The sequence below is a fragment of the Cavia porcellus genome, unplaced genomic scaffold, assembly GCF_034190915.1.
Source record: "Cavia porcellus strain 051 isolate PalLab524CR breed Dunkin Hartley unplaced genomic scaffold, mCavPor4.1 scaffold_30, whole genome shotgun sequence".
Classification (NCBI taxonomy): Eukaryota; Metazoa; Chordata; class Mammalia; order Rodentia; family Caviidae; genus Cavia; species Cavia porcellus.
The window spans coordinates 34,140,961-34,159,822 of NW_026947513.1; the positions used below are offsets into that span (position 1 = coordinate 34,140,961).

At 34.3% G+C, this 18,862-nt stretch overlaps 1 pseudogene; it reads left to right on the plus strand.

Moving 5' to 3' along the window:
* The first annotated feature begins 8,551 nt into the window (after positions 1 to 8,551).
* On the plus strand, positions 8,552 to 8,760 carry LOC100731570 (small ribosomal subunit protein eS28-like; annotated as a pseudogene).
* The last annotated feature ends 10,102 nt before the right edge of the window (positions 8,761 to 18,862 follow it).

Consider the following 18,862-nt stretch of genomic DNA (forward strand, 5'->3'; position numbering starts at 1 on the left):
ATTAAAGTGCTCTAAAGGATACAACTGCAAGTGTGTTTAGGGGTGTTAAACACATGACCACATTAATGTTTTTGATTGGATCATTGAACACAACGGTTTGCAGTCTCACTGTTTGAATGTCTACTTTGTATGCTTGATCCTGTGACTTGAGCAACTATCTCCAAGATGATAATGTGTAATCTACTAACTGGTGATTTCTTACTGTTTGTTTGTTTTTTTGTTTTTTGTTTCGTAGTTCTGTATTATTTGTACCCTTACACTACTTTGTTTTGTTTTTTTTCTTTTTCCTTTTAAATAAAATTTTTTAAAAAAGAAAATAAATACACCCTTTATCTTATTTGTAACATGAGCTGTATACTAAGCAAGAAAATATTTTCAACAAATCTTTATGTGAAAAAATATTTTATTTATTAGAAAAAATCTGACTCACAAATCATCTACTTTACATATTTAAAGCATAAAAATAGCTTAATCTTTAAAATAAGACCTATTTAGTAGAAGAAAATGACAAAAGAAATGCATGTGCACACTCTCAAGTTAAAGACGTCTATATGTGACTAAGTGGCTTATTGTAGTAGAGAGAAAATACAGCCTTAATGGGCTTAGCCATACTTTGTTAACCACAAAGCCCATCATCTCAAACACGGCCTTCAGTGTGCACATAAAGTAAGCTTCAGTGTAACATGAGGCTGATCCTCCATGTCCTAGAAAAGTAATTTCAAAGTAAGTAATTTTCTTTTATAGTAAACTTTAGATTTCCAGATGCGTTAAATAGCAACGCCATTTCACTTTCTATTTCCTCTACCGTTGTCAAGTGTGTTCAGATAGGGTTACTGGATATACTTCAGATCTTCTCTGTTTGCTCATATTTTTAAGATTTTTTTTTTACTGCAGTGTAGCAAATAACTATTATTTGGGTTAGGAGCAACTTCTACAAAGATCATTGCTGTCTGGGGATGCACAGAGCATAAGTAGGGTTAGAATTAACCTCTTGCATGTTGGTTTGCCAGATCTGTGTGAACCCAAAATCTTTGTCAGTTTCAGTTACTCACTAGGGTTTGCTCATATTTTGTTTAGAGCATTAGCCTGTCTCTGCAAAAGAATGGGAACCAATGACTGATGAGAACAACCAGTGTTCACACCATGAGGGCTACGCTCCTGATGAGAACATTTGTCATGGTGCATGGTGGAATCAAAATACAGTGGGGCCTTGGTTTACGAACTTAATTTGTTTTACAATTTGGGGGATGATAGACGTGTTTGTGTTTGTGTGGGGAAGATGGCAATGGTCATGTCTGTCACCAGATGTAGAGTTTGTGAATGGAAGAAAAGTTTTTCTGAACACTTGTTTGTGAATAAAATTTTTGTGAACTGAGTCATTACCATATATAATTCTGTTATTTTGAAATGTATGGTGAATCATTGTTACTACTGACTATGAGAGTACAGAGGCATTTGTAGGTTATGATCTATGACATAGATCTACCATAAATAGAATACCAAATGTCTCCAGCTTGCAATTTAGATCAGTAAATCTGAAGCAGCCTTTTCAAGCCTTCATAAAAATATTGCAGTAGAGCATGGCTCAAAATGCGTGGTTTCCAACAAGAAGTCACTACAAGGATGTGCTTATCACTGAAGCCAGTGATCAACTCTAAAGCAAAATTTAGTTTTTCCCTAATCTTCTCCCTTTCTTTTCTTCTCCAAGCTCAAGTGCCACTGACAGAAAACATTGATGTAGTTCTCTCTCAATTTCTCCTACTATTGTAAAACTTAATCTCCTGACTTCTACTTATGAATTTTCTTCAATATTTTTCTTTGGTCCTCCCTTATAAGCTCCACCAGGATAGAAATGGCATTGTTTTATTAACTGCTGGTATATGGCAGGTGTCTAAAAAAATCTGTTAAGTGAATTATGGTTTTAGTACCTTTCCATTATCAATTGCATGAAAAAATATCTAAATAAGTCTGGCACTCAGAGAAAGGACTGCTGTCTTAAAAATCAATGACGAATAGTCCAAAAAAGCAAACAAAAGCCCTCAGCTTTGTCCTTTATTTTCCATTTTGTTTTTGACAGAGCTGAATACCTTTGAACTTCATATTCTTACTCTGGGAGGTAAGAAAAATAGGAAAGCTCCTTCCTTGTAAACATGAAACTCTTTTCTCCTAAGATGAATATCTGCAGAAAATCTAATTTTTTAATTCCTGCTCAAATATTATAAATTTTTACATTTCTTCATCTCTCTAAGTCGCTATCTACTGAAAAGAGTTGATACCCATTTGAAGGCATTTGGATCAAGTGTTGGGCGTATAATACGCTTCAGGAGATAAATAGAATCTCATTCTTCCCAGACCTGACCTTTGTCCACTTAAATGAGAGGGCTTCTATGCCTTCTTACATGGGACATCAGAATCATTGCTTATTCACATGAACAAGTATCACGGAATAATTATGGAGAGTAGAAATCATTATAATGGCAGCCCTTCCTATTATTGAATTGTAACCATTCAATATGGAACTGCCTAAAGCAATTGCAGAATGCAATAGATTCAACCATATTTCTTTGGAACCTACAGAAGCACTGTGCTGCAGCCCGCAGGCTCCACACAAGGCCCTTCCCTCAATTAGGATTTAATCACCTTGGAGAGCAGCTGAGAATTTCCATCATTATTTTTTTCCCAAGGTCTCATCAATCTTGTCTATTGAAGTAATTTGATTTTTTTTCTTCTAAAAGAATACTAAATCTTCTTAGTGAGGAAAAATGATGAGGGGAAATAAAAGGGAAGAAACTAATTTTTGCAGAATATATAAATGGAACTCCTGAAGAATTGTTGTTTTAAACCACTCCATTATATGGGTACCTTCATCCTTGGGGACAGGAAGGTGTCCTTTTTAAAGTTTCATTTCTTATTGTTTGTTGAAGCAATTTGTATCAACTTTACTGAACAAGCTCAGAAGCCATCATGTACTGTGACTAAAAGCTTGAAATTAGGGGACATATGTTTATGGTCTCAAATCCATGCTCAGCTATTCATTAAGTGTGTGACTTTTATCCATTAGCATCTTTGAGAGCTGATTTTCATATAAATACAGGTAAAATAATAATATTTAGTTCATATAAAGATTTTAAAAATTAAATTCAGTAAATGATCTGAGATAGAATAGCTCCAGGTACTTCATTTTATTTTAAATAGCAGCTACATTCATTTTATCTCTTAATTCTCTATTGTCTTGGCATCCTTATCTCAGTTTTTACGGTACAAGTTAGCTTAACAAAGGAAATAAGATAGATTTCTCAGGAAAAAAATTATTATGAGTCTAGAATGAGCCATTATTCTCATCTTTTTGAAAGCAGAATTTAGCTATATCTACTACTCCCGCAAGGAGAGAACCATTGTTTGACTTGGGTTTTATTTTATCTTTCCTTTTATGTTATCTTTGAATGTTTAGAAATTAAATTATTAAATACATCTATTGGCAGATCATGGTTATTCATTACCTCGGTGCACAAATCCTTTCCATTTATTATGCTTTTGTTCTTTGAGAGTGTGGTGGGAAAATCCTGTCAAGTGAAGTTATTATAATAAATCATCATCATTGTATATTTTAACTTTAAATTAAGGTTACAGGTATCCTAGGACAATTTTTCTTTTTTCTTTCATGACATTTTGTTCCCACTTTGACCAGGAGTCTAATTACATTGCTTTAAAATTGTAATTCTGTTTCTTTCTCTTGGCAGTCCTTAAGGGTGAGGACTACATGACTCATCTTTGGCTAAAACAAGACCTCAAAGAAAGCCTGCCACAGTTGCTTAATTGCCAATGATTAATTGAAGGGAGAAACACATGGGTTAAGGAGCAGTATTCTACTGTCAGGTGTAACTGCAGCTTTAGCCTCGTGTTCAGAGGCTCTGGGATCGTTGTTAGTTTCAAGGTATCAGAGAAGAGTATTTAAAAAAAAAAACCTTTATAGGTATGTATTCAGTCATCATTTTGTCCAAAAGTATTTGCATTTTTGTACATACTACATTTTCAGCACATTTATAGCCCTGCTGTAGCACCAAAGAGCACATCTTGGTAATAAAATAATTCACGTGATTCAAGAGTGTGTGTTCTCTTTACTGTTTTGATTCTTTAAACAAATATATGTACTCAATGAATATTATTATTTGACTGTTACTGTCAAATATATAGTTTTTTAAAGAATCATGTGTCTTAACTATTCAAATGAACAGTAATAGAATTAATAATAATAGTATTTTTATATAGAGACATATTAATTGACCTGTATTTGACTCTTGTAAAACATTTAACACATGTCGGGTTATGTAATGCCAGTGATGCTCCTAAGGGAGATAATAATGTAATCTACATTTTATAGCTGGAAAACTTTGGCATTAGGAACTCAAATTGTGTTCTTTGTTTGCTGCATTCCTAGGGACTCATCACTTGCCCCAGGGTTGATAAGTGTAACCTGATAGACATATTGACAAATATGTCATCAGTAATCATCAGTAAACAGATGATCATAGGAAGCCCATTTTTAACTGTTATAAGCATGAAATTCAAGTATAAATGTCATTCAGTTTTTATTTTTATAATGACTATTTTTATAAATATTTGGAGTTTTTGTTTTATTAGTCAAAGAAGAAGCTAGCCTCACAGTTCTTAATGATTAATTCTTTTTTAAGCATATCTTCCAAAATTCTTGTGTTGGATAATGAATTCCCAAAGCAATAGTGTTAGGAGATGGGACTCATCCAGTGGTGGTTAGGTCAGAGGGTAACATCCTGACTGCGTATATTAGTGCCGTTTTTACAGTTTACAGGAGTCAGTACATTTCTCGTCTCTTTGCTCTTCTGCTCTTGAGAAGACCCTTACCAGATTCTGGCATCTGGACGTTGAATTTTCTAGCTTTCTGACTTTGACAAAGTAAATATCTATGCATTACAAAGTCCACAGTGTTTGCTTTTCTGTCATATCAGAAAAAAACAGACTTAGGAAATTGGAAATCATGTTAAACACTAGTTAAAAAAAATCTTATAGGATCCTTGAATCTCCAAATAAGGGTAGAGTTAACGGTTTAATTTTTACTTCTTTTAGAGCCTACTTGAAAGGGAGAGAAAATGTCTGAGTTAGATAATTCTTTAGGTTTTGCATTGTGTGCTTTGGAATGTTTAAATCAAAATTTAACAATAAAGAGACCCTAAAAATGAGTGTGAAGATAGAAAAGAATGGATAAGTGGAAATATAATGCATTTAAATTGTGCTATTAGAGAACCATATTAGGAATATCGATATTAGTCGATATTAGTATATAAGGAATATACTAATATACATATACATATTAGTCGGTATTAGGAATATCGACTGACATTTGATAAATATGCTGTTCTTACATCATGTGTGCACAAATATTTAAAATTGAGGCAGATCAACAATGGTAAGGAATTAGAAATAATTTTAAAATGCTTTCGTACTCAACTGTGTTGCTTTTACCCAATGTTGTTTGATACTTCTAAGAATTAGAGTAAGAAGCAACATGCAAATATCAACTGAAGGGAAATATTTTTTCAAAATTTATATTCCCAAATTTTAGCCTATAGCCAATCTAGTTGGTGCAAGTTTTGAAGTATTCAGTTTATGGTCACATCTTGGAAAGAATAATGTTCAAAACCAGAGCTGTGACTTAGGAGAAGACCAGAAACCCAGCTGCTTTAGTATGTATCACCATCAGTCGGGTTAGGTTAATAACTATTTCTCTTTCCAACTGCATTACTTTTTTATTAGTTCATAGCAAGTTATGACAAACTACGCAGCTTCAAATAGCACAAATTTATTATTTCTCAGAAGTGAGGGTCAAAAGTCCAGTCACAATGACACAAAGGACTCTCTACTCAGTTCTTAAAAAGCTGTGATCAGGTTTGATCACGCTGCTTTCCTATTTAGAGATGAAGAATGATTTACCTCCAAGCTCATTAAGGGTATTTGCAGAACTCCACTTCACATGGCTACTCACTAACAGCTTTGGTTTCTGCTTCACTATGTGCCAGCTCCTGTGCTCAGTTCCTGTGAGCTCGGCTCCTGTGAGCTTCTTACAATGCACAGAGAGTGTTCCTGGCTCATGGTCCTGGCCTCTGCAGTGTAGCCCCTTACTACATCAAACCTACAAAGAGAGATTTTTGAGAGTCCTAGCAAGACAGAACCTGATAACAGCAATGTAATTACAGAGGTAATATCTCATCAGTTTTACTATATTCAATTTAGCAGTAGTGAGCAACATGGCCCACCCACATCCAAGGCTGCGAGCCTGGGCAAGTGTATACACACCAGGGGTTGGAGACCGCAGCCTGCCACCCGAGTGTGTGCCATGGTAGCTAGTAGGAAATTGCCGTCATAGCCAGATGTGAGCCATGTGGCATGAAAGTATCTCTTCTCCACAGTTCACTCATTTTGCTCAGTTTTATTTAAAATGTAAAAGTTTTCTGATGCATATTCAGAGTTGGGAAACTGAAGTAAACTAAAATGAGCTCCAGCTTATATTTTAAAATCCATACTGATTCCCTTTAAAGTTTCCTGAGAGATATCCAGGACCAGTGGTATTCTACATCTGTCACAGGAAAGGAAAACCAATGGCATCACAGCACACGTAGAGCTACAATTTATTCTGGCATTTCCTTGATAGAACGTTCTTTCCAGTTAAATGACTTTGAAAATATGAGTGACATCACTTTCTTTTGGTTTATTACTCAGCAATTACTGAAACTTTATATTTGTTTACAAATTACTAGTAATTGACAATTCCACTTGGATACAAAATTGGTGACAGTTTATTCCACAAATATTTGAAAATGAAAATTTGAAAATCATAAAACATAATTTTTCTAAATGAGTCTTAGTTTTCCTTTCTGAACAAGGCTGTGGTATTTAGATCATAAAACCATCCCTCTGTGATTTTGAGAATACACATCATATTCTAATTTATAGTTTATACATTATATTCCTGTTATAAAAATGAAAATTTCAATATTGATCAATAAAATTCTGTCAAAAATTTATTCTTTATTTTGCCACAGATTCCACTATTATGAATCTTTTGATATAATTATCTTTTTTTCTTTATGATTTCCTCCAGGAACTGAAGACAGAGCACAATATATGTTCCATTACACTTCACTGAATGAATACAATATGTACACTGCCCAATTTGAGAATATTTAAAAATGCAGTATGTAGCCAGTGAGCATAACTGAGAAACACTGTTTTCCTCATTTTTGTCTTCATTATCCTCATCATTACTTCCAAAGGGTTATAAATCTATTTTTCAGTAATTCTTGGAGTACCTGTGTATTGGTGATATGAATTTTCAGATACAAAATGTCAAGGATAAAAATTTTAAAGTATGCTTTTAAAATATGCTTATACTTTGCAAACCTTGGAATATAGAAATCATCAAAGGTGTAATAGTTTTCACTGATTCTATGACTCTTGATTCTTTCACTCCAGGTCAGGTTTCATCTATACCATCATGGATTGAGGTTCCTCCAACAGCACGTTTCAATCAATGGTCCATTTATTGACTTGCTCATTAATAGGACAAATATTGGCAGGTAATACACCAAAAAATATTACCTGATAGAAATTGGTATCACATTAAGAAAATGTTATAAGGCAGTGTATGCTAAGTGCATGTCATATTTTTAAAACATTAAAATGAGACACAAAATATCAATTGATGCAAAAGGCATTTGCCTATGAAGTGCAATCTTTTCTCCACTTCAGGTTTACTTGCTCTGTATCAGGAATCCCTGGAGGAACCCAATAGTATGGTGAAGAGGATTGTTAGAAGGAATATTTTTGGAGGAAGTCTAACATTTGTCTGTGTTAAAGCAGTGCTATTAAAATCATTGATATTAGAGACAAAGTAAAGAGAGAGCTCTGAAAGGTTCCTGTCTCTATGAAGAATGTGGACAACATGATGCTTTTCTGCCTACTTACCCCTAAATTCTAGGAGTGTATAACTGATATATAATTGGAAAGGTGATTATGAGATATTTTATAATAGTGACATAATTGTAATCCCACATCTTTGGTTACTCATCAAAGTTTTGTCTGTGCTATTTTACTTGATAGAAGAATAAATAAATCATTCTCTACTTTGGCTGAAAGACAAAGACACAGATTCACTTTTAAAATCAGTCTCTGCTTTCATAAATATAGTACAGTAAATATGACTTAATTAAATGGATATTATCAAGTAAATGGTTATCTTGTAACGCATCCTAAGACCTTGGTATAATATTTAATACTGTCATGAAAACAGGCACATCTGAGTACTGTTATTAGGATACATGTGTGATTTTTTCCTGTCAAATCCCTTTGAGCTTATGTGCCCAAGGCACAGGTCCCCAAACCAGAGGTGCCCTAGAAGTACATCACTGTGAGTCACTGGAAGACAAATAACATACCTAGAGCCATGGGTGCTGAAACAACGCTTGAAAGTTTTTGAATGAAATGAGTACCATGGCTCTCCGTCCGACCGTTTTCGGACATGGACACGAGTCGCGTGCAGCCCATCAAGCTGGCCAGGGTCAGCAAAGTGCTGGGCAGGACCGGCTCACAGGGACAGTGCACGCAGGTGCACGTGGAGTTCATGGACGACACGAGCTGCTCCATCATCCGCAACGTGAAGGGGCCGGTGCGCGAGGGCGCATGCTGACCCTGTTGGAATCGGAGCGGGAAGCCCGGAGGTTGCGCTGAGGGTCCTGGATATCTACCACCTGGGCCACGGGGTGAATTGCGACTCCTAAAATAAAACGTTTGTATTGTGTGTAAACCTCTGTTCCTCTGAGTCTTCTATAGTTGCTCTGGGTCTTGTGCAGTCTTCAGGTGGCCGCAGGCCTTCGGTACTCCGGATAATGTGAAGGCCTTTCCCCAGCAAGGGAAACCATGTAAATGTGTTCCCACCCTTCATGTATACAAACACGCTGGTCCCAGACAATGAGAAAAAAAAAAATGAGTACCATGAGCAAAGATGGCACAAATCAAGATAAACAGATTTAAAAAGGTGAGCACCTTTGACTATTTGGTAATATGTACTTAGAAACTGAACTTGTTTTTCTTGTGCTCTCTTTCTCTGACAAATGCCATAAGTTGCTAATGTTGGCTTATAATTTCATGTGTTTGTGAATCCAAGAAATTCATTAACTTTCCAATCGAAGTTAAGAATGACTGTTTTTTGTGTCTTCATGAAAATAAGTTTTGATAATTTATGAAGTAAAAATAAAAATGCAGTCAAAAGAGAGACAGTCATGAGTATATCCCAATTTTGTTTTTCATTTTCATATTATTTCTTGTTTGCCTTCATTATTCTTGAGAAAGAAGATGCCTCTTTTAAACATTAAAAAAATCCAGCAATATGTTAATGTTGTTCAAGAAGAATAAGCAAGTTAATATATAATCAATCACTGAACTTTTTTATAATTATAACCAATTGTTCATTAGAATGTCAATTTCCCTACATATCTCCAAAGATGTTTAATATATAATAGATGATCAAAAATAATTACCACATGAGTGAATAAATTATTGGTAAAGGATGTACAAAGTTTGTGGGTAACTACACCCAGTGATGAATACCTTGTATAGCTTTACTAATTTAGAACAGATTCAATGTTATTCTTAAATGCAACAGCATATTTATTCTCACCAGTATATGAAGCATTTTCCTATAAAATTTTTGATCAAATATTTTCCTATAAAAAGTAAAGCTGCTGTTGTTTTCATCGTTGCTGTGGTGTGTGTGATGTGTGGTGTCTGTATGTTCCTGTGTGTGTATTTACTTTTATGATGTAAAGGAAGAATGATACAAAGAAGTGTTTTGTGGAGAGGTATATACTAACAAATAGAAAAGGGAATATTGAAATATCTCTCATTGCAAAGAAATTGCACACATTTAAAGATATCTACCAAACAATGACATAATAACAGTAATTCATACATTCCCACTATAACTGTACCTTGTGAAGACTGAAATCATCTTTCTACGACTTAGAAGTATCTTTTGTTTTCCACTTTCAACTTGTTGAGTTATGTGAGCTGTCCACTGAATCCTTTCTTTTATAGAATATGATACTCCACCTTCTGTTAAGTCAAAGCTCAAAGCACCAATGTCTTTGCAAGGTATTGCATTACCTTCTAACTTAATCTCACTAATTCTATACTTGCTTCTAGTCTGTTCTCCACGGGCTGGTCAGAGTGGAACAGGAAATGTGTAAGTGACTTTCTCATCCTTTTCTCGTTACCATTCTCATTCTGCATCCCTAGTTCTGACAACATTCAAGCTTATTCATGATTTGTGTTTTTTATTACTTACCCTCTGGTTAATTACCTGACTTCATCTTCTGAAATTCTTCCTTTTGTTCTTGCTCTCCAAAGGACTAAGTGAACAGACCTGGTTTAGCTGATGTCATGCTTAGGACACTCTTTTTCCAGATACATATATGACTAGGGTCTACTCCTTCAGGTCCCACTAGAATGTCTTTTTTTTTTTTTTTTTTTTTTGCAATTTCATTCTGACCATCTTGTATAAAACAGCACTTCACAGTACTGGCAGTCTTTTTTTTTTTTTTTTTTTTTTTAGCTTGCTTTTTTTTTCCACTCAACTAGTCAACATATTATTTTTTTATTATTATCTACCCTGTCTGGAATATAAACTTCAGAAGAAGAGATTTCATTTTGTACACAGATGTATTACCAATTCTTATAGGAGTACAGAAAAGCAATTAAAATCTGTTGAAGTGATTAAGTTTTTCAGTGCAGAAGTCACATGAAGACTTCACACCACCAATATCTAAGCAATCACAGACAGTCATATAAGCATATGCAACTTTTTCTATTGCATCTGAGACAGAGTTCAAAGAGTTTCCAGGGAATTCAAATAATGGAACCAGGACCAGAGCCCCTGTTTAGAAATTATTTGTTTTTCTACTTTTCTTACTCTTGTGAGGGAGAGTTAGAGAGCTAGACTTCCAAAACATAAATCAGTAAAGTTTCAAATAACTGACAAGAGGGCAGAGTGGCAAGCTGCCTTATTTATAAGAAATTATGTTCAGAGAATAAAACTCCAGGTGGTGAAGACTGGGAGAGTGATGTAAGAGAGCTTGCGGGAGCTGCCACAACAGAGTGGGACCCAGGCTTCAAACCGCTGCCAGGATGTCATGAGGCATGATGCATTGTTAAAGAAATGCCAGCTCCTTCCCCAGAGGAGATGCCATCTCGATGATGGCTGAAGTAATTTCTTCTGCTGAGTTGCAAAGGTTTTATAGCACTTCAATTCTCTGGGTATATCAGTGTAAGATACCACGGATATGAAATGTTAAAAGCAATCATGGTCTGTCATGTCATTCAAAAAATACCCTATTGGCAGGAAAGATTTGATTTTCTTTCTAGCGTGGTGTTTTAAGATTTCAAGAAATACATTATCTTTCATGTGTAATTATAGATTATGTAACACCTCTTTTAGTATTGTTCATGCCAAGTGCTCCACATAATCCTTTTAGCTTACTCTTGAATGTAAAAGTGCTGTGAGAGTACATTTGTCCTCAAAGTTCCCTCTGGCCACGTTGTCTGTCACCTTCCCATCCCTTGCATTGCTGCACAGTGTCAGTTTACGGAAGTGTGCAATAGAGTGAAAGGGACCCAGTTCTCTCCATCACCCATGCTCTGATCCATGTCATCATCTTTCACTTTTAAGTCCAATAAGATGGAAATTAAACCTAACTTAAAGAAAACTTCAATTAAGCAAGTTATTTCGTTTAAAGAAAATTTAACAAGATGGAGAAAAGTAAAATGGAGATAATGAACAGAGTTTGAAGACCCAGATGAAAAGATGGATAGTGCAAAGATAAAAACGAGCCAAAGGGCAGACAAATGTGAGAGAATACAAGGTGGTGGAGAGGAGCACAGGTGAGGAAGAAGTGAAGTTTACCGCTGACCTCTGAGGAGCCTTGGGGACCCGATAGGGCCTGTCTTCATCTCCAAATACCCAGAGCTTCCTGGGTCTCCAGGGGGCTTTCAACACTCATGAACTGTGTCAATAAAGTTTTTATTTCCCTGAAAAATTGCAACACCATGAACAGGATAGAAAAGGAGAGGAGGGCATAGTAGGATATTTTCTTGTAATTTAGGAAGTTGTGTCAAGTAGTTCTTAAGGCTGATTTCTACTTCAAGGATATGAAATCATTATTGCAGCTTCTGAATTACCTTACCATTGCCTTCTTCTGTGTCTCACGAACTCAGTTTAGCAAGGTTGCTGAAACGTGAGTGTCCACTGCCTTTCTGATCATAGAAAGACACCTGTGCGTGAACTGTTAACCTGCAGCTCTGGCTTCCGTATTCACTCTCAGCCTTAGACATAGACGTGGCACAGTCACGTTCCAGAATAAAAAATTTAGTGGAGCTGATCAGCTGATTTTTTTAATGCATTCCTGCTCAAAGGTATCCAATGTGGCTACTCTGTATTTTGCCTAATTATCAGAAAGGAATGTAATGCTGACCAGGCAACACAAACTTTCTCTAGTTATAGAAGTGTAAAATCTCATGCAAAAGATAGATATATAGAAAGTTGTAAAAGCAAGATATATGTTACAAAGGATAAATGCAGAACCTAGGCATATAAAAGCCTGTAGGCCTCTAAAAATGACATTTAAGGTTTAACTTAATTAGGATGTCAAGAACAGAATAGAGAAAAATTTGCAGACAAATGAAGGAAAATCTATGATAAGAAAGATCACAGCACATTAACCAATGGAGGGCATGTAGCTAAAGACACGAGAGTGAGAGGGAAAGCAGGTTCTCATTAAAATGAAAGATATAGATGGGTCAGAATATTGAGGTCTTCCAGGGCATAAAGAGGATTTTAGATATTGCACTAAAGGCAATGGAAATTCACTGAAATTATTAAGTAGATAAGTGGCATGCTTAATTTAAATATTTTAAAAAGTTCTCTAGTTTCTTAGAAAATCAGGTACATGGAAATTGTAGAAAAGAGTTGATAGTGATTTCAGCTGTTAGTTCAAATTGAGCTGTACGGACAATGATACCTTTAAGAAATGTTATAGAGTGACTGACATACAAAATAACTCAAATGTTTTCAGAGAATATGTGAATCACTGGAAGATGCTTAAATTATATGGCTTCAAAATTGAAACCAGTTGTTTGATATTTATAGGAAAAGAGATAGAAAGCCTGAAATAGTTATGTCTATGAAAGGATGGATGTATTGCAGTTATCACCGGGGGATTGTATGTGTTTAAGTCTAAAGATGGAATTTCCAGTCTTTCAAAGTCTAATAGTTCTAAGTAAGCTTTGTTTTTACCAGTTGTGTACTGTGGGGCTAATACGTGTTAACTAAATCCTACCATCAATAGATTGTATTTCTGATTTGTCCAAACTATGTATCAAACTTTTTTTCAGCATCAACTCTTCCTTCTAACATTTAAGTGACCTAAAGTTAGTAATCACCTTTTATTATCTTTTAAAATGTAGAATAAGCTGTAAGTTATTTGAATGTCTAAGTCTCTCTCTCTCTCTCTCTCTCTCTCTCTCTCTCTATATATATATATATATATATATATATATATATATATAAAACCCTAATACTACATAGGTCTACACGGACCTTGTTCTAACACTGACATAGAACACTAAGGCAGATCAGGAATAAGGTTTTGTATAAAAGGTTGATATTTATCTTGATACAATGGTAACATTCCAAACCCATTTAGGTAGACGCAGTTCAGTGCAAATTAATATTGCATGTTATGTAATTTAGAGAAACCTAAGGGCATTATGGAAATAGAAAAAGAGGTTACAATTTAAAACTGTTCAAATTAAAAGCTGCCACTTTTAGTAAGTTATTTAATCTCATTAATGTCTTGTAGTTAAATCAAATTTCACATTCTTTTTTTTTTCTGAGTTTTTAAATGGACCACAAAGAGATGACTGGCAGTTTGTTCACTACTAATAAAATATTTTCTTCATAATTTAGTTTCCAACATCACAAAACTAATTGCAGCTCCCAGATTAAGCACTTTAGAATTGGCTCTATTTAAAATCCCATTGTGTTAAATCCTTACTGTTAGAGACTTAACCATTAGTTCAGGTACAGTGGAAAGGGTTTCGTGCCTTTTCTTACTTGATGTTTCCATAAAGTGTCTTTGACTGCTTTTAAAGTTTTACTTTAAAATGCAGAATGTCAATACTGTGTAGGATACATGTGTTATATGTGTTCTACACAAACCTATATAAGTAATGGCTAGAAAGACAAGTGGTGACAGCAAGCCAAGGAAAGAAACCTACTCGTTTGTTTGCAAAGTTTTGATTTCACTCATGTCATAACCTTATACAGACTGATTCCCTCCTACCATGACAAACATCTAGTAAGCATAACGTCTGGGTTTCAATGGACAGATAGATGGACAGAATTTGCCCATAGGAACACATATTCTCAGGGACAAGAGCATTATATAGATGTACATAAGGAGTAATAAGACATATACAGAAAGCCTACCCTTCACTTACAGTCAGGAGAGATTTTTCAGAGTAGAGAACTTCATTTTTGAGTCATAACACTGCGACAGCTAGTTGGATTACGGAGCAGAAACATTTCTGGCAAGGAAAAGAATATTTGTAAAAGTGCAGAGAAGTGAGTAACCTTGACACACTGAAGATGTAGCAATCAGTTTTAAATGGCCCAGCCACAGGGTGCTGTCATAGTGCAGAGAAAGGTTAGCAGGCAGGGCCACAAGTGCACTGTGAGGAGCTGGGCTCCACTCAGTGTCCAGGGCAGAGGTCTGCCAGCTCTCTGGCACATCAGGAAAGTTGATGAAATAGCAGAAACCATAGGAGATACCAGAGTCAGCCAGATTAAATAAATAAATGAATAAATAAATAAATAAACAAATACAGTATTTTATGGTATACCCTTCATTGTATGATAGAAATTTATGGCTGGTTTTAGTTTCAGAATAAATGCAAATGCAGTGTAACTTTTAATTTTTATCTTGTGGGTGATAAGAACTACGTAAATGGTAATACTTCCTTTTAGGACTAGTTCAGTTTAGACTATAAACCTAAATCTGAAATCCTTCCAGAATCAGAGGGAGAATTATTATGCTATGCCTATTTAGGATAGTTGCTGGCTTTGCAATGTTCCCCCCATCTATTTATTTTTATTATTTTACAATAGTATCATATTTTATTTTGAGTATCATTTTGTGCATATAAATAATAAAATTATCTAGTGAGTATTTATAATTTTCCAGATACTGTGCTATGTGCAAATCTGTATTGGAGACATTATCATATCCTCATCTTTAAGGTGTAGAAATTAGGATAGGGAGAGACTACTTGCTTTTCCATGAAATGTTACACATCTAAGAAGTGGCAGAGGTATGTTTTAAAGCCAGTTCTCATGCTATCATTTTGCTATTAATATATTTTGTATCTCTTACATCTTCAAAATTGAAGTAAGTATAATCAAAAGGTTTTACACATGCAGAAAGGAGTCAGAATCAGGGACCATCTAACCAGCAGGTTTTAATCTATTGAATAAAGAACACCTTCTGAGTTAAAGATTTTTCAAAAATCTTTTCTTCTTCCTCTTTTAATTCACTTGAAACACATTCATGCAAAAATGCTATATATATTAGCAGTTGTCTCGAGAAGCTATTGAGTTCTCTTAACATTTTGATGAGTTTACAATGCTAGGTTTGTCAGTCTCAACTAGCCCAAATTTCTGAATGTGATATATTTATTTACCTTCTGGAGGGCCACAGACTTCAATTACTCCCTTTGACAATTCCTGTATTCTTTTCCTTTTTGTTCTTTTATAATATTTATTAATATTTCCTTTAATATCTATTAAATGTTTATTATATCTTATATAATAAATATATCACAATAATAATATATTTTAATTATATAATATATTAATACATCAATAATATATTATAATGATATATTATATTATATTATAATAACACATTATATTATTATAATATGCTATATAATATTAATATAGTATATATGATATACTACATATAAACAATATATGATATTACATATTATACAATATAATATTTAATAAATTATAAATAAATATTTTATAAATAAAATATAACTATTTAATAAATATAATATTTATTAACATCTCTTTTGTATTACTAACTTAATCAAAAATTGTAAAAATAGTAAACAACCATGGAATTAGGCCTATTCTGGTTTTAGAAACTTTTTAATGAAGATTATTTTAGAGTTTAATTTTTAATGATAATACTGATTTTTCTAACATTATTTTCCAGGTTAACCCAATGAAAACAAGCATATCTCAGTTTTTCCTAAAGTAATAGAGTTGATAAAAGGCATAAATGGGACTCAGATTCATCCCTGCCTTGATTCAAAGTCCAAGTAGGTAAGCATTATTTTCTGTCTGATCCAGAATTTTTCAACATAATCAAAGCTTTTAATCTCTTTCATTGTTTTGTTTTTTGGCCACAATAATGGGATGAAAAGACAGTTTGATTTAACCACAGGAAGTAGTTTAATATTTTTGTCATTCATCCATATGTAAGGATTTGTAGTGGTGATAGTGAGCTTATCTCTATGGCGCCATGAAATGCTTCACCCATCATGCTCTTTGTAAGTATTCTTATACTAAAGATTCTATCAGGTTTGTTAAACACTTTGTTACATATGAAAATAGCTCCTAGGTACAAGCTCCATTTTTCTGTTCTTTGCTTTTAATGTACATGGATTAAAAAATATTAGACTCTAAAAATATTGCTGTACTCAAAGACATGCTTATTTAGACTCTATTTTTATTTCTGTTTTTTCTGAGTCAACTGGGTTGAATTCAAGACCTTGCAAGTGCTTTCCCACAAAACGACACCCTCTACTTCAGGTATTTTAGTTTCTATTAAGCTATAGCTTCTTCTTTTTGTTTTTCTTTTTTTTTAATGTACCAAAGATCAAACTCACAACCTCACACTTACCAGGTGGGTGCGTGTGTCACTGAGCTAAATCCCTGGCCCAAGTTATAGATTCTTAAAAGTGCTGGTATTAATAATTCATCCTTGCTGATATATACATTTGTATAAAATTATGAAGAAAATATATAGGGCTGACTTTTGTATAACAATCAGAGGGCTGTCTATAGGCAATGATAATCCCTAAAAATAAAAATTTCAGAAGGTAAAAAACACTCTAAGCAGTTAAAATGCGCTATTATTTTGTGTTTTAATACAAATAAAAATGACATAAAATATACTGAGGAATTCCTAATGTTTTACCTACAATTAAAATATTTCTAAACCCTCTATCCTGCCCCTTCCAACTGCATTGCTGAGATGAGGGCAGGTTCTCTTCTGCATCAGTTTCCACTGTGGCCTCATTTGACTTCCACTTGCCAAAGGCATTCATTAATGTCTGTTTTTTTGCTATTCGGCGCTCAATTCTTTCTCTGTAGGAAAAAGAGAAAACATTGGACAAACATTCTGTTTCTGGTGGTTGGCTAGAATTCAGTATTTTCAGTTTATCATTTAATCCCTTCAAGGCCTCTGGAATTTTACTATTTCAGTTATTGAGTTAGAAATGAAGTGCATCATTATATCAGTAGGCATCAAACTCAGGATTTGCACGCAGCTCTACACTGATTTCAAAGCATTATGACTTAATTTCCTCTGGACTATACAATGTCAGGCTTATGACCCTGAGATTGAGTCACTGTTCTTCTCCCCCTGCATATACCGTTCTCTTGGAGATCAAAATGGGGTCCAGTAGGGATCTATTTAGAAGACTAGTTTTAGGTGTTTAATTATCATAAGGGGTTAAATAGTCAAAATCCACTTTTGGTTCTGGAGGAATAAATAAGTATGGAAAAAATATCATTAAAATGGTTTTTTATTTTGTCTTCTACGAGTAAGGGAGATTTAAATGTCAATTAACTAGTTTTCCATCAATTTTGGGAGACACTGAAACCAGTCTGAGAAGCAGAATTGGTGAAGCACATCAAATATTTTGCCGGGGCATTGTTGGTTTGGGGACTAAGAGAAGAAATGTCCTCTTCAGTTCGTTTAGTGCTGCCATCACAGGGTACTGATATTTTTGGAATGGACATTGCAGCATGGACCATGTATGGCTTTTCTGACAGAATTGGAGCGGCTGCCTCTTTTGGTATGTTGGCCTAAGCATCCTCCCATCTTTCTAAAACATCTTCCATTTCACTTTATTTATTTTCTTCCTTTTTTTACTTAAATACTTAATCTTAACTCTATAGGAAATATATAGACAAATATGACTCCTCATTTTTTGAGTTTAGTGTTTACAAAGTTCCTAAAGCCAAGGCCAGGAGATTAGCCCCCTTAGCTAAGCCTTAACTTTCTAAGCTCTATTTCCCTGTTTGGTAAATAATAGACTGTATCAGATAAGGCAGAGAAAGCTTCTGTTTGGTGATACGTTTGTAAAATTGTGTTTTGATTTAAGCCCATTTGTTAACTGTGTCACCATAAAAGTTCGAGAAATGTATCTTAAGTATGATATTATGCAAGCTCATATAACTTACTTGTACTACTTAATGGCTTTGTTTTACTTTGTCTTTTTAAAAGTATTTTCTCTCTCTTCTGTCATTTAACATCTGGATTATAACTATCTTTTAAAATAATTACTCTGCGTCCAATCTCCCCTGTAAAATCACACTTCAGTTATGCATGTTAATCATCTCAGAATTACTATGCTATTCTACTAACGTCTGCATTCAAAACCTTAACGTTTCTTTACCACATTATTTCTACTCTCAAGATGA